General features: G+C 36.6%; 1 protein-coding gene across 2 annotated transcripts in view; it reads left to right on the top strand.

The window, feature by feature from the left end:
- Positions 1-17,449, top strand: part of Mdga2 (MAM domain containing glycosylphosphatidylinositol anchor 2) — a 725,366-nt gene that overhangs the window by 571,934 nt on the left and 135,983 nt on the right. The gene's annotated exons all lie outside the window — the stretch shown is intronic.

Below are 17,449 nucleotides of genomic sequence, written 5' to 3' on the forward strand. Positions count from 1 at the left end.
TATAAAATGAAAAAAAAATCAATTACTGTCCAACTTATATGACAATTGCCATTTATCTGGGTATTACTAGCTTTTAGAAAACAGTTCTCTTATATACACATTATGATCATAATGATGTTTAAGACTAGAGAATCAACAAGTATAATGACTAAAAACCATCTGAGCACATATAAAGCAAGATAGAGATGAAAGGAACTGTTAATCAGGTTACTAAGCTCTTTAATTTTCATATTTCTTTTTTTCAATAATTGCATCCATCTATTTAAAGAATCCCTTTGCCTAAATTTGAATGTCTGATCTTTGAAATGGTGCTTTTGCATGTATGAAATTGTTACAGTAGGTTGCACAATTATCTAGTGATAGCGTTAGTGAGGATCTTAGGTGCTGAATTCTGCTAAATTACCTAACAGATAAGTGCTTATTTATGAGCTAAATAAGATAATTCTTGAACTGTTTCTATTGAAATTGTGGCTGTGTTTCTTACAACAACTGCAGACACTATGGAGTTAATATTTGCTCTTAAAATAATTAAATCAATAAATTTAAGAATTAATAAAAAACTGAGCAATATCACTGGCACTGCTTGCTTTGAGAAAATGCCGAAAATCAGCACAAGATTTTAAAATTTGATCTTATAATAGCAGATAATGAGAACGATTGTACTGTTGTTTCGATGGTGACAGGACTGTGATTCAAAAAGATACCAGTAGACATGAGGAGAATTCGGCTCTGTTGGTATAAGTAGAAGGGTATAAGGAGCAGGGATAGCAGAGTACTGGCCGTGAGAGAATCACCCAGAGCCCTGTGTCCATGCCCTGTCAAGTCTGAAAGCCAAACACCAGCAGCCTTTCCAGGTCCAGCCACGGATGCACTGTGTTTCAGGAGTTTCTTTACAAAGATTTAGACTCTCTCTGAAGAATATGATTATGTGTTTGAGAATTTGCCAAGTACAAGCAACTGGCAACTTTCTAAATACTCCTGAGAGAATCAGTTCATGTTCAGGCAGCATCATCCCTGTCTGTGGACATATACTCCATGTCTACATAAGAATTTCTCCGACAAAACTAAAAGAGCAAACATTTTAATTTTTTCATTATAAAAGGATAGTTTTGCCTAATTTTGATAACCGCGATACGTGTAATATTATTCATATAAAATATAAAATACTATTCTACCGTACAAACATACACATGCACATGTACATACATGTTCTGTTCATTGCACCCTTTACAGGAAATTCCATTATTATATATCACAAGCTAAATTTAATTTATCTATATGTATGTGTGGGTGTTATATAGACATGTGGCCATATGTATACACAACTAGCCAGACACATGTGTGAGCATGCACATGTAAGTCTGAGACTGACTTTGGGTATCTTCTTCAGTTACTCTCCAGTTAAATTTTAGACAGAATCTCGTTGAACATGAAGGTCACCTATTACATAGCATGGCTGCCTATGGGTCAGCCTGTCTCTGACAACCTGGTGCTGGGGTCACAGATGAACAGCTGACATTTATATGGGCGCTGAGGATTCAATCTCAAATTCACTCACAGAGCCACCTCCTTAGCCCAGAAACTCTTTACACATGTGTATTCCAAGCATGCTGTATTTATGCTATGGCTAATTACTAAAGCTGCTAAATATATGCGAATGCCAGTTGACAAGTATATAAATATATGTTTAAATTTGAAAACAAATATAAATATAGATACATACATGCTTCCTATTTCTGGTGAAATTGAGGTGCCAGGAGTATCTGAGGACAGGATGACTAGTGTTTTGCTAAATGGATCCTGCTGGTATTGAACTCAGGGAGATCTACTGCCTCGCGAGTTTTAAGACAGAAATTTAATTAATGTTTTCAGTACTTTCTAACTTGTCATGCCAAGTAATGACTTACATATGGTGTTTTCATTCAGTCTTTTTTAGTCGTCTTTGTTCCTCTCCCCGTCCCTCCCTTGCTGGTCTCTTTCCTCCCCTCAATACTTTCTGCATTTGTGCCGATGTACTTGTAAGTTTTTTGTTCTTCCTCCACTGCTCCCTTAAGATTTCTTTTCTTCTCACCATCTTCTTCTAATTCATGACCTACAAACACACAAGTCTGGGATATGCATATGAGAGAAAATTTACATTATTTGGTTATTTTTTTGTTTTGTTTTGAGTCTGGATTATTTTGCTTAACATAATGACTTTCGTAAAATATTTCCTCTAGATGTTGTAATTTTATTTTTGCAATAAAATGTCACACATATTGTACTCATTCATTAATGATAGTCTAGGCTAATTCTATTTCTTAAATAATAAATAGTCTTTCAATAAAGTGTAAGTGTAAAGTTTGTTCTTTCTTTTCTTTATGTGTTACATTGAAATTGAGACCTTTGGGCATACTTTCAGGAAGCAGCATACGTGTGTCATTTGGTAGTTTTATTTTCAGGTTGAGAAATCTGCATATTAATTTCCATGATAGCTGCGTTCAATTATGTTTCCTCACTCTTCTTTAGCATTTGTTATCATTTCTTTGTTTGCTTATTTTGTTTTTGATTTTTTAAACATTTGTGGCTTTTTTGGTTGTTTTTGTTTTTTTCCAAGACTGAGTCTTGTATTGTAGCCTGGCTATGCTGGGACTTGCTTTTGTAGACCAGGTTGGCCTCAAGCTCACAGTGGTCCTCCTACCTCTGACTCTTGAATGCTGGTATTAAATGTGTACACCACTATGTCCAGCCTTATTTTTATTTTTATTGATAACCTTTCTGACCAAGTAAAATGAGATCATAGAATAGTTTTAAATTACATTTTTCTGAAAGCTAGTGATGTTGAACAGTTTATAAGTGCTCACTGGCCATTTTATTTTGTCTTCTGAGAGCCTCAATTGAAAAACCCATGTATTGGTGGGAAGATTTGAATTTTAAGTGTTTGGGTCTTTCACTTTTTTATGTGCTGTAGTTAGCACCCCTATGCAAACATTGGCTTCCTTCCATTCTGTAGAGTGTCTCTTCATTGCTGGTTGTTTACTAGGGAGAAACTTATACATTTCACATAATATTTGTCAGTTATAGGGATTATTTCCTTTGCTATTGTAGTACTTTATAACAAAATACCTTACTAAGCCAATATCTTGAAATTATTCTCCTATATTTTTCCCATAGTAGTTTTAGTGTTTCAGGTTTTAAATTAAGATCCTTGATGCATTTTGTACGGACTTTTGTGCAGTGTGAGAGACATAAACCTTGTTTCATTTTTCATGTTGATGTGCTGTGTTCTCATTATCCTACCACCTCTGATTGAAGAAGATGTCCTTTTTCCATTGTAACTTTTTGACATTTTCATCAAAATTTAACAAGTGGTAGTTGAGTGGATTTAGTTTGGAGCTCTTTTCTATTTTATTGCCTACATTTTCTTTTGTTCTTCTGTCTTTGTCACTAATATTGTGTAGTGTACTTTGAGATCAAGTATTGAAATTCATCCATCATTGCTTTTTTGTCTAGGTTCCACTCCTTTGGTTATTTATAGGATATTATCTTTCCATGCAAATCTTAGGATTATGTTCTCTAATTTTGTGAAGAAGGTCACTGCCACTTTGATTAGAATTGTTTTGAAATTGTGGATAACTTTCACTAAATGGCTGACCATACAAAATTAAATCTGCCAACCTGTCAACACTGCAGATCCTTGAATATTCTAGTGCTCTTCTCTGCTTCCTTTTCCACATCTTAGTGTTCTCATAGAGGGGCCTTTCATTTCCTTACTTGGAGATGTGTGAGCTTGTGGCATAATCAGGATTTTTTTTTATCATTCTTCGTGGTGATTATATATTAGTTATGCTTAATATTTCTTTTTTATTTTTTTTGATTTTACTCACTCTATGTCATTATATGTGTTTCCCTGGTGAGTTGTCTTTTATTTTTCATGAATATTCCCTGCTTCCATTTAGGATAAAGTCCTACTGTAGTAGCAAGTATCTTTGGTGTTAACTTGCACTAGAAACATGTGTATTTTCTTTGTCTCCCCAGTAATATTCAGAGATAACACAAAAAGAGTTCAAATTGAAAAATTGTTTATATTCCTTAGAGTTAAGGGAATTAATAATTAAGTGGTAAAATGAAGATGGAATTGGAAAAAGAGAAAACTGGAAGTAATTCATGAACAGAAGGGGATGTATGTACTGTAGGGGCATAAAAATAGTACTTGTAACTCTTATAGTATAAGAAAAAGAATGAGAATAAAAGGCCAAAATGATGAGTTATGAACTGAAACAAAACTACACAAAACTAAACAATTGAAGTACAACAATATAAATGAAAATAAAAATAAGGAATAATAAAATGAAAGATAATATAACCTCAGTCACTTCCTTCTTGAGATGACTGAATTGCTTCCTTCGTGTCTTCACTTGCAAGGAAGACTTTTAAATTCTGTAATGGAAGGAAGTTTTCAGCATGCCTTCCAGAGCCCTCTTTTAGAGACCTTGTCTCAAGTCTCGGATCCTATTTTCAATACCCTGCTAACTAGTTAAGACTTCTCATGATGAAGGCTCTGAAGGGGTGTGAAAGGACCACTACGTGTGTTTACTGTGTAGTTAGACTGTCTTTTCCCAGACCCTCATGTGAAACTGATCAGCATACTGATACCATCCCCTGTTGTTACTTGCCCAGATACTGTCAGGATTCTTTCTTTGTCGACTCAGTCTTGGGTGTGTGTGGTGGTTTAAAAGAAAATGCCCCCCAAAAGGATTGGCATTATTAGGAGGTGTGGCCTTGGTGGAGTAGGTATGGTTTCATTGGAGGGAATATGTCACTGTGGAGGCATGTTTTGAGCCCTCATATATGGTCAAGCCATGCCCAGTGAATCAGCTCACTTGCTGTTGCCTGCTGATCAAGATGTAGAGTCCTCAGCTCCTTCTCCAGCACCATGTTTGCTTGTATGCTACCATGTCTCACCATGATGATAATGGACTAGACCTCTGAAATTAAGCCATTCCAATGAAATAAGAATTGCTGTGGTAATAGTGTCTCTTTACAGCATGTACAGTGTCTATTTGAAACCCCAACTAAGATAGCAACTTTCAGCCGGGCGGTGGTGGCGCACGCCTTTAATCCCAGCACTCGGGAGGCAGAGGCAGGCGGATCTCTGTGAGTTCGAGGCCAGCCTGGTCTACAAGAGCTAGTTCCAGGACAGGAACCAAAAGCTACGGAGAAACCCTGTCTCGAAAAATCAAAAAAAAAAAAAAAAAAAAAAGATAGCAACTTTCAGCTTCCAACTCCACAGCCTGTGACACACCAACTGTCCCTTTTCTGGCGAGGTTTCCACAGCCACTGCTTCTTTCTATCTCTGGAGCTCAGTCAGTCTCTTTGCAATTAGTCATTGCTTTCCTGTTCAGTGGATTTTTAAGTGAAGGGACAGTATCTGAAAAACTAAACAGAGCAATAGAAAAACTTGAAGAGCCGTATCTTTTCACAGTCTGTGTACTGTATACTTTCTAAGAATAATCCCTGTCACTTATTCTCAGTCTCCTGAACAATGCAATCTGGTATTATTTCTTTGTCTCTACCTTGGCTTCTGTTCACACAAATTCTTCAAATCCTTCAAGTATGTCTAAGTCCTTTTCCATCAGGGGGAATCTGGAGCCTTGAACGCTGAGTTAAAAAAAAAAAAAGAAAGAAAGAACGAAAAAGTCAACCACAAAGCATTCCTCCCTTGCGTTGTTTGGTCAAGGTATTTTATCACAATCGATGATGAGTAGCTATGACAGTTGCCTGCCACAGAACTCTGCTGGATCTCTGTCTATAGAGCTAGTGTGATCAGCACAGAGATAATATGTGAACTGAACATTTATTTCAATAAAGTTAATTGTTTCTTGCGATTTTTAGTTTCCACTCATAACATAAATTACCTTTATGAATATTAAAAGGCTGCATTAGAAGCCTGAATGACAAGTTCTAACTTGGTTTTAAAATGTATAGGCAAGGATGGTCTGAACACTCTTCACTGGGTGCTGCTCCAGTATTCCCTTCTGAGGGAGCACCCATGTAGAATCTTTTTTTTTTTTTAACTCACAGGGTCTTGATTTTACAAACCTACATTATAAAATAGATGTGCCTCCTGGTGAGTGTCTTCCCTTTTCTAGTCATTAATCTTCTTGTTTCCAAACAAGGGGAAATATTTGCATTTTTCATTAGTGCTTACAGTCTCAAACTAGCCTAGATTGGGTTTCTATTGCTGTGAAGAAAAACCATGGCCATAATAAGTCTTATCAAGGAGAGCATCTAATTGAGACTGGCTTAGAGTTCATCATGGTGGGAAGCATGGCGTAGTGTAGACAGACATGGTGCTAGAGAAAGAGCTGAGATTTCCACCTCTTTATCCACAGTCAGCAGAAGGAGAGCATGTACAAAACTAGGCAAAATTTGTATATAGGAGACCTCAAATCTATCCCCCACAGTGACACACTTCCTTCCATTCCAAAGAACAGTGTAGAGACGACAAGCTCTTTTTGATCATACATCCTCAGTTTTCTCTTCCCACTTTACAGTGTACTCTGCCTGAAAGTGGGTTGAAAAAAGCTCCTGGTTTCCTAAAAAGATATTAATACATTTAGTGCACATTTTTTTCCTGTTTTTAATGTTAAAGGTTGTTAACGAGAACTCTACATTTTTATACAGCATTCCTTTGTTTGGATCAAATGGTTGTATTAGCTCTTTCGTTGTTTTCAGTAGTTATTGGAAGCATTAATCAACTGAACCCTGAGGCAATGTTAACATTTTGAAAACCTTAATATTTATGTTTTCTCCCAGCCTGCCCATGGCCTCCTCCTTGACCCTAAGACCTTTTGTTTACAAAAAGGAAACAATTGAGCTTATAGGATACCATTCAATTTGAACTCTATTAATAATTTATGGAAATATTATCTCAAGTCAACATATCCTATAGATTAATATACATATTGTACTTAGCCCATTTATGAATTTCCCTTACTCCTAAGTATTTGAAAAATTTAAGTTGTTATGTGTGCAAATTACATTTTCTGGCAACTTTACAAGTTAATTTACTATAGCTAAACTGGCTTCTGATTCTCCTGTTTTGAGTTTCTTCATTCTTCTGGAGAATAGAACAATTGACAACCTCCTAATGGATAATGAATACCTTAGAGGCTATCCATGAAAACAATAAGGGGCTCTCCCTCTCTACAGACATCCTCAAAACAGAACAGCAAGCCTGTGCTTTAGACTAAGCATCACCTGGAAAAAGATGAGATCATCTAGCCTGTGGCTCCTGGGAAGAAAATCAGCACAGTTTCTCTTTCTGCTTCAGCCTCTGTTGCTGTCTGAATGGAGACTCAGGCAGAGATTGCTTAGGGAAACTGTATCTATTAGAAGTGCTTTATTAAAGCATGTTTACAAAATTGGAACAGGAAAAAGCTGGGTTTAGCAGAAAGATTAAATGTAAAGCTTAACCCAGCCAAGATTTGTGTTTCATCAGCCCAGTCATCTAAGTACTTCTGTTTAACACGATTGTGTAGAAATTCAAGCAGTGATCACAACATCACGTATCTGCAAAGCTTCCTTACTTGAGCCATTCAGGTATGGCACGAAACTGAGTGCTTGTGAACTGGAACATTTATGATCTCTTTTTCTGGGGAAATGTCCCAGATTTCTCCCTTTTCCATTTCATGAAAATGAATTTTCAAATAAATGAGCACAAACATATAATTATCAAAATTCTTTTTTTGTATTCATTCATAATATATCAAAGATCTTTCTTTCAAAATGTAGAATTTAGGCATTACTAATTACTTTTAGAGTCCTTATAAAATATAAATATAGTAACAATAAACCATTAAAATATATCACAGTAGAGAACAATAACATGTCCCATGAACAAACCTTTATGACTGATCCCAGCACTGTAAAAATAAAAAAGCAAAAGAGCAAGAACAACAACAGCAATGTGTGTGTGTGTGTGTGTGTGTGTCTCAGTGAGTGAACAGTAAATCAATCAAAAGAGGAGCACTTAAAGAACTACCCTGTTACGAAAGAAATTCTAACACCGTGGCAGGTGATACTCTTACAGAGAACTCCATCTCCCAAGGAATCTGGCTACATAGAATTTTAGGTTCTATTTTTTTTTTTTTTTTTTTTTTTAGTTTTTCGAGACAGGGTTTCTCTGTAGCTTTGGAGCCTGTCCTGGCACTAGCTCTTGTAGACCATGCTGGCTTCGAACTCACAGAGATCTGCCTGCCTCTGCCTCCCGAGTGCTGTGATTAAAGGCGTGTGCCACCAACGCCCGGCTAGCCTCTATTTTCTTAAGATCTTAGTCTTCATTGACAGTCTGCTGTTTAATGCAAATTTGATTATTATTGTACTTTCTTTATATGAGTATTTTGATTCCATGTATGTCTGTGCACGACATGTGTGCCTTGTGCCCATAGGCTCAGAAGAGGGTGCTGAATCTCTTCTAACTCAACCACATATGAGCAATTATGTGGGTGCTGGCAACTGATCCTGGGTCCTTTACGAGAACAAGTGCTCTTAACCACTGAGCCATATGCCCAACCCACATTGTAATATCTAATGCCAACTGCAGATATATTGATATATATATATGTATACATATATATATATACATATATGATTGTATTTTATTGTACTCATTGGTTTTCAAATTGTGGTTAACATATCCTGCCAGCTTGTTATTAGTTGTTGGAAGAAATGATCCTAGTTTGCTAATTGTAGGGTTTTGAGGCATCCCTAATTTCCAATCTTTACATTTTGAGACTGCAACCCTTTCTATGTCATGACTACAAAGCATATCTTCACGTATGGTCAAATATTCCTGAACTGAACACAAGAACCCTAGAGCAAGAGACAGTGCACTAGTGACGACTCCTGTGCCAGGAGACAGAACTTCAGAGGGGATGGAATCTGGTGGAGCCCACATGCTTAGACCTGCGGCATAGACACCATTTCCAGAGGCCTTGAAGAGGCCTACCAGTTACGAGAGTTACTTCACTGAGTTCACAGCTTTGTGACACCCTCTAGCAGGAGCGTCCTCACTCAGAAGCAGTTTTCGACAGGAGTCATGGCTGACATTCCACCCTTCTCATGTCATTAGGGCATCAGTGCTAGGATCCTGCAGAAGGGAGTTCCAATGTGGAGGACCAGATCAGAGCTTTCTTCTCACTTCATCCTTCTCATTTTCTTTGCAATCTCATCTGTCAAGGAATCACAGCAGGTCTTTTAGTGTACCAAATTGTTTTTGTTTGTTTGATTTTGTTGTTTTAATTTAATTTTAAATGGGAATTTGGCCCCATTTTTATTTTCTACACAAACAAGTATTATTCTAACAAAGTTATTTGTAACACAATTTCAGAATAGAAATTGTCTATAAAGTTCTGTCTGTATTCTTTCTTGTAGGTCTTTTGGCTATATATTTGAATCTGAAAATCTATATCTTACACTGTCCCATCAATCCATTCTCATTCTTAAAAAATCCCTTATTTTAATGGTGTACAAGTCCTCCTTTGAACCTTTCAATATTGTAGTAAACAAAGGCAAAAGTTCTTCAAATTGAAACTTCTGAGTTTAAACAGGAAATGCATTGTGAAATTTAAAGAAATGCCTCCTTAATTAAAAACTTGATACTTGCTTTAAATGTGAAAATTACTTTCTCTTTGATTCAAAAATATTTGCAACTTTTTTTTGAAAATGATTAAGTCTATTATTATTATTATTATTATTAATCTTAGGGATTGAAGCACAAATTGGTTTTCTTGAAAGCAATCTAAAATGTTAGAGCCGTTTATAATTCTTTTTATTACATTATTTGTGTGCTAAGGACAACTTGTGAAAGTCGCTGTTCTCCTGTAGTGGAGAGCATTGAACACAGCTTGGTTTGCTGAGCCATCGCTTTGACCCCTGAGTAGAATGTTTAGAATGAGGAGATAATGATACAAAAATAGTAAAGAGAGAACATTTTGAAAGTAGAGAATTGGACCGTGTGTAAGAAAAATGTGAGGTTTCTCCTCATTTATCTGCATGCCATAGCGGGAACAATCGTGCAGTCTCCTTTTGTGCAGTTTCAGCTTCCCTGTGTCCATTCTTAGCATTTCCCCGCATTCCTAATGTCTGAGCATATGAGCTCATCTAGATTCCAGAACTTCCTAGTGTGTAGCAAGTGGTTACTGATGTGGAGCACTACAACTCAGGTAAAAGATAGGAATTATTTCACTAGGCAATAGTTTTACATCAGGTGCTCACATGAAACCCCAACATGCAAATATATCAACCAATCATCCCCTTAGTACATAGATGAAGAGGCATATGGTATAATACCACAACCATGACTGCATATTCCACGTTTCTATACCCTTTACTATCCACGTCTCCCTGCATGTCTCAGTGTTAGCTCCGTACAAAGGACATGTTTGAATCAACACTTATTCTTGCTAAGTCAGTCTTTCATCCATATTTTTTTATGACAGCAAAATATATACGGATTCTATTTTCATCCTATAGTTATGCTTGGGTTTCTATTTTCTCCTCCTCTCTAAATCACATTTTCTTCCTACTGTTTCCTGATCCACACTCTCTCAGTTGGCGATGTAAAGGCTTATCGGCACTGTGCAGATCCTCCCCAAAATGTGTGTGTGAGACATTCAGCTGGCTTCTGCAAAATGTCAAGATAGTTTCCTGATGAACCTAAGATCTGATATAACTAAAATAAAACTTACAGTACTTCTCCTGAGTTATTTTTTCTCTTCTAGGAACTCATATTCCACCTACCAGGACCCCTCTCATTGATTCCCAGGTTCACACTCATCATCTCTTTTCCTGACCCCCAAATATGCATGTGAAAATGGGTTATCACTTCTGGAATTAAAGGTTTTTCTTAATGTACAAATTTTTACAGTCCCCATAATTTCTCTAAAATACATTTTTTTTATGTTTGACATGATGAAAAAAAAATCAGCCAACAAACAAATACAAATTAAATATGTTGATGTTTGGAAAGTTTTTAGTTTAGTATTTAGTATGAAGTCAACACATCCATTATTCTGTATCCTCTAAACTCTCTCTGAGTATATTCCGACTTCTTGATTATAATTTTCAGTTTCAACATAAAAATGTATCTTCTGTAAGCAATTCCTACCATTTTCTCCCTCACAGATGTCCTCTTTTCCCTCACAGCACCGCTCACCAATGTTCACCCCTTTATGAGGAGGAGGACTTTAAATTGCAAACCATAGCACTTCCTTCAACTGTTTTAGGGAACAAGGTTCCTTTGCTTTTCATCCTAAGACTAATGGCACCTCCCTAGAACCGGCTTGACTTGGATAGACACAGATATGACACAGAGGTAGAAATGCAAGCATTTATTTTTTTCTCTCTGATAATTCTCCATGACTACATATTACCCAGGCCTCCGAACTAACAAGGCCTTCTATCCTTTGTAGAGACTATGTCTTATGTTGTAATGGAGGTGAGCAGTTCATTCGCTCATCGTCCTGTGCAAACTCGGTGCTTCTGACACCTCACCGTTTGTCATACATAGAGCTGAAGTCACGTCCAGGGATCACATTCTTCATCACAGTCAAGGCGTCACTCAGATGCCATGTCTTCCACGGTGCAGTCTGCAGTCACCTGCAGTTCTGTTAATAAAAGTGTGGTACCACACGTGCCGTTTTTTGACATGAACTGAGAAGGACTATAGGAAAATAATGAATACATGAATGGGGAAATCTGAATAAATGGGATAGAATCTAATTTTGCAGAGAACTCTAAATTTTTGCATTGCCCATTTTAGTTATGTAGCCTTCCATTGATCTCCATCTCCTTCCCTCCACGTATCAAAATAATCTCCAAATAAACTCAAGTTCAAAAATTGCTACCAAAAACTGATTTACAGTCAACGTATGAATAACAAGATGTGTGTGTGTGTGTGTGTGTGTGTGTGTGTGTGTGTGCGCGCGCGCGTAATAATTTCAGGAATCTCTAGGAAATTGCATGCTTAAATTAAGAAAGAGAAATTAAGCTTCTTTGCAATACATTTTTAGTATAAAAATTAAACTCAGATATGTTACAAAGACAAAAAGAGTAAAATCTACTTGAAAATTAACAGCACAATTATATACATTTGTCTTTGCTGAATGTGGCTTCTAAAGAAAACGATTGCACAACTGAAAAAAAAAACATTGGGATGGGTGACAAGGTTTAAATTCCTGGTGATTAATTTTAATTTATAAAAAAATTTACTATATTCTTCCCCTTTGTTTGTTTCATGATTGATTCTCATTTAGAATAAAAATGGTTACTGAGTAGAACCCTAAGTCCATAAACTTATCCAAATTTCATGCACACAGAACTCTGTAATTTTCCAATTAATTGTTTCTAAAGAAGATGAATATGTGATCTTATTAAATATAGTTTGTGAAGTTCATTCTTGATGTAACCAAACATCCACATAAATACAAACAGAGAAATATGTTGTAGTTCTTTGAAAATCAGCTTGATTGACTGCATTTTGGTTCCACATCTGTCCCTGTGTAGATATTTTCTGGGCTTATCTGAAGAAAATAAAATTTACCAAGGAAGAAAAAGATCCTGTTGTCTGCAAATTAGTGTGCCTTTCTTCACTGCCATTTCACAACAGATGCTCCGTTTTCATTTACATTTCCTTTTTCTTTAGCAAGTACCCTGCTTTGAAAAGTTTGTAACTTTTTTTCCCCTAAAAACATCCTGTTTTTTTTTTTCTTTTCTTTTTTAAAGTTCTGCTTCCAGTGTTTTAAATACATAATGCAAATTTGTTTGGATAAGAATATTAGTTTGTTCAGGAAAGACACATTGACATTTCCCTGCTGCTGAAAAGATTTGGCTTAAAGTGACTATTCTAAAAATATCTTGGCCAGCTCTCAGAGTCTGGGGAAAACTTTTTTCTTGGGCAGTTTTGTGTGTGTATGTGTGTGAAAGAGAGAGAAAGAGAGAGAGAGAGAGAGAGAGAGAGAGCGCACATAAAGGTCAAAGAACAACAACTTAGGAACTGTTTGTCAGGCATGCCGTCTACCTTGTTCATATCAATTTTATATTTTTGTTCATTTGCTATTTTGAGTCAGCATGTCTCATGGGCCTGAATCTGGGAGAGTGGCTAGTCTGCTTGCCAGCAAGCCCTGGGGATGTATCTGCCTGTCTCCACCTTCCCAGTGAAGTGGTAATGAGAGGTGCCACCATGCTTAGTGCTTTTAGTGGGGGTTCTGGTTTCATACTCATTGCTGCTTGTATAGCAAGAACACTGCCAGTGTTCTTTTCCCAGTTAATAGTCTTTCTTTCAGGAAGTTGCTCCCGCTTCCTCTCCTCTTTCTTTCTTCATTCCTCCCTCCCTCTCCATTCCATCCTCCTTCCACCACATTCTTTTCTAAAGCTCTATTTCTTATTTTTTCCTTCCCTTTCCATTTTCCTTCTCACCCTGTTTCACACACTACACACCCACACGATGTCCTCCACCTCATGCATGCTTAAATATAGATATGCATTTAGGAGATATGGTTAGAATTCATTGCCCATTGTTTGAAAATGGAACATACCTCAGAGCTCGTCCCTTGTAAACAATCAGGCTTGATTTCTGAAGAATTCAAGGAGAGGTCATCATCTTTGCATTTTTTCATGCCTATTAAGATGGATATCAGGCCCATAGTCATTCTCTAATTAGATCTTCACCTTTTTTAAAAAAATCTGGGTACCAACGACTATAACCCAGGGTTTATTAAGAATCATATTTGAGGGGGCTGCAGATAAGGCTCAGCGGTTAAGAGCTCTGGCTGCTTTTTCAGAGTTCCTGAGTTCAATTTCCAGCAATTGCATTGTGCAACACGACCATCAGTAACGAGATCTGGTGCCCTATTCTGGCATGTAGGCATACAGAACACTGTACATATAATAAATAAATCTTTCAAAAAAATTACACCTGCAAGATCATTTTAAAAATGAATCCTATTTGATCTAACACTGATATAATTACTTACAGTGTTAGTTAAAGACCCATATTGAAAACACCAATGGCATTTTCTTTATGGTGTGTGTGTGTGTGTGTGTGTGTGTGTGTGTGTGTGTATGTATGTATGTGCATCACATTGGAATTAAAATTGCCAGTGCTTTGCATTTTCTACATTTTCACTTTTCTACTTTTGTTTTTGAGAAGGGAATTGCAAAGTTAGGCTTATGATTTTGATAAAATTCAAAGATGAGTCTGAAATCAAAGTTAATGGAAATAAAATACATGTTGCCTCCCTTGTAACAATAATAACTATATATATGTTCAGTAGTCATGATTTTCTAGAATATTTCCCCATTTTAGCAAGCAGATATTATTTTGAATTCTATTTTCCATGAAAGGGAATGTTTCAAAATCTTTTACAATTTTAAAGGTAAGAAAACACTGAAATAACAATGAATTAAAACAAATTGAAAATTGTTTCTGATTGTAACTTGTCTCTTATGTTTTCTATGACTATTTTGTGTATTTCCTTATTTCCTCAAGATCAGCCAGAAGGACTATCCTTCTTACATTGTAGGAGCTCAGGATACTGACATTGCACTGAATCTTAAGGTGGTTACATAATCTATGTTGTTAAGTAATTGATTCTTTCTGTTCCAAGGTAATAACAATATTGTATTTTCACCGAAAGCAGTATATAAATCAGATAACTCCAATAAATTATGTCAATAAATGTTTACTTTTAATTAGTTTGCTCAATAAATATTAATTTCGTCAATAAAAATTTATCAATTTTTCTGCTAGGCTAAGGGAATCCACATGAGAATTAAAGGTGATCTATGCTCTAATTTAATGTTTAAATAGACAAAATCCCACTAAACTAAGATTCACGACAGACAGCTATGTGAGCATCACACAAAGACTGAAAGCAGAGAGTCTGTAGTGTCCGCTGTGAGCCTTTACGTTCATGTCTGTCCATATTAGCAGGGGGAGTGAGGACATTTACAAACATTCCCTTCATCATCTTTCTTTGTTTTCCTCTCTAAACTTAATCTGTGTGCATAATGACTTGGGGAAGTTGCCTACCCTATCACTGCCTAATATTTCTGAGATTGACTTATGGCTCCCATTCTTCCTCCATATCATTTAAAAGTCTCCAGTGTTTTAAACAACTCCTCCACATCATCTGTCAACAACTGCAATTTTCCTCTCCCATAAATTTCGCTGTTGGTCATAGTCTCTTCTCATACTCCTCCGCTGCTGGTTTAATCAGGGGCTAAGAATCTGAACAGATTTCTGAAAATAACCTACCCATTAGAGAGAGGGTAAAGCCAAGAACATGGAGAGAAGGAGCCCCTCTAAAGGTGGACAATCAGTCAGTAGATAGTTGCCATTCATCTTTGCCTCCATGAATAACTTCTCTCCAGTAGAGTGTCCAGCGCTCACCCAGCAACATCTGTACTTCCTGAGCAAGCCCTGGAAATGGCAGGATGCACAGGTTTGTGTTAAACGCTGTGCAGTGGTGCATTTGTTCTCATGATTACCATCTTCTCTGCAGATTACCCTGCCACACACAGACCAATTGTTAAAGGAGTCATTCTAAATAAGAAGCCAGTTATCACTCTCAGCAAATTACATTTCCACAGAATATAGTAACTTTGGTCTTGAAAACGATAGATGTACTTCCTTTCTCAGTACTGGTGAATATTACATTACTCTGAATGATGTAGTGGTGTGTGGACATGGGCATGTCTTTGTCTATATTAGTTGTGCACATATGCAGGAAGAGTGCTAATCAAAATACATAAGGGAGAATGAAGGGATGAAAAGCAGAGAGCAATAAATGCCAGAAATATTAAGTCTAAAATCCAAGATAGAGGCAAAAAAGGTAATATCAAAGCAAATACAGATATTTTGTCACGGATGCCCCTTTGAACAGGGTAACGCTATGCAGGTTTCATACCATGCGTGTGAAGTCCCTCAGAATTCAAAGGAAAATTCAAAGGCAGTATTGATTTAAGAAAATGACTTATCCACTTGCCAGATGAGAGGAGCAGGGCGTATTTCTCTTACACCGGAGGACAAAAGAAAACTTCTTTTAATAGCTCTGTTGTTTTGGTTTTTGATTTTTCCTCAACTTTATGTGAAACTCAAAATCAGGAGAATTTTATTTTGTTTTCTTTTCTAATAAAGAAAATTGTGTACATTTATGTAGATGCTGCAACTTTAACCTAATAGGTTAGGAAAATCCCAAGATATCCTTCCTTGACTCTCTCCCTGTTTCTATCTTCTGTTTCTGTATGTCCTTTATAGCTGGACAGACTATGGGATTAAAAAAGTATTTTATTGATTATTATATGCATTTGTTACTTAATTTATGAGATTCTTCAGATTATTCTCAGTAGAAAAATACAAATTAAAATTCAATTTTAATTAAATAAAAAATACTTTATTGTAGTTATTTGTGTGTGGAGGTGTTTTGCATAAGTGGATGTCTGTGATCCATGTATGTGCCTGCTGCCTGTGGAGGCAAGGAGATGATGTCAGATCACCTGGAGTTTACTTGTGGGTTCTGAGAACAGAACATGGTCCTCTGCAGGAGCAGCAAGTGTTTAAAATCTGTTGAGCATGTTGCATGAGTTTCAGGACAGGCTCCAAAGCTACACTGAGAAACTCTGCCTCACAAGAAAAAAATAACTTGCCTTTATGGGAAGCAAGGAGTATGAAGTTAGGAAAATGCTTTTCTTTGATAATTCTGAAAAATCAGTTCTACAGATTAAAAAATCAAAAACCAAAGAACCAGAATCCTTGAATTAAAGAATTAGAGGTCACCAATTTGAAAGATCCCAGAGGAGGGAAAAACATTGAGAGCTTGAAGGTAGGAAAGGAAAGAGGAAATGATGCAATTATAATATAATCTCAGAAAATAGCAAAATTATTCTATAGAAGTGAATCACAATGGGTGAATAGAAATCAAAACAGGAGGAAGAGGTGTAGACATGTGACAGCTTCTACCTTTCCTGAGTGAGAAGCTGCCTTGCAGAGTAAAGGTTGAATTCTCTAATTGATCCCTAGGTTCAACTCAAGTTAATGTTTTGATGACACATTTTACCCAACATCTTGCCAACAATGTATTGCATATTCACCAAATAAAAGCACCAAAGGACCTTCCCTGCTTACTGGGGTCATTTGCAGTTGGCGGCCCTTCACAAAGGGTTGGTATCCTTTGCTCATCTTACTCCCCACTCTAATGGTTTTAGCTGGCTTCTTTTGTTCCTCTAGCTTCCTGAAGTTCCGCCTTCCTGATGCGTTTATTTATTTATTTTTTGTCTCATCTTCCTCAAACTCTTCCTCATCTTTGAAGTACATCTTGTACACCATAGTCTTAGATCACAACCTCTTTCCTTCTTTTCCAGCTTAATTTATCTTGGCCTCAGTTTGACTAACTTAGCAGTTCCT

Source organism: Microtus oregoni, unplaced genomic scaffold (genome assembly GCF_018167655.1).
Source record: "Microtus oregoni isolate MIOR12 unplaced genomic scaffold, Mior012 000009F_ref0000495, whole genome shotgun sequence".
Classification (NCBI taxonomy): Eukaryota; Metazoa; Chordata; class Mammalia; order Rodentia; family Cricetidae; genus Microtus; species Microtus oregoni.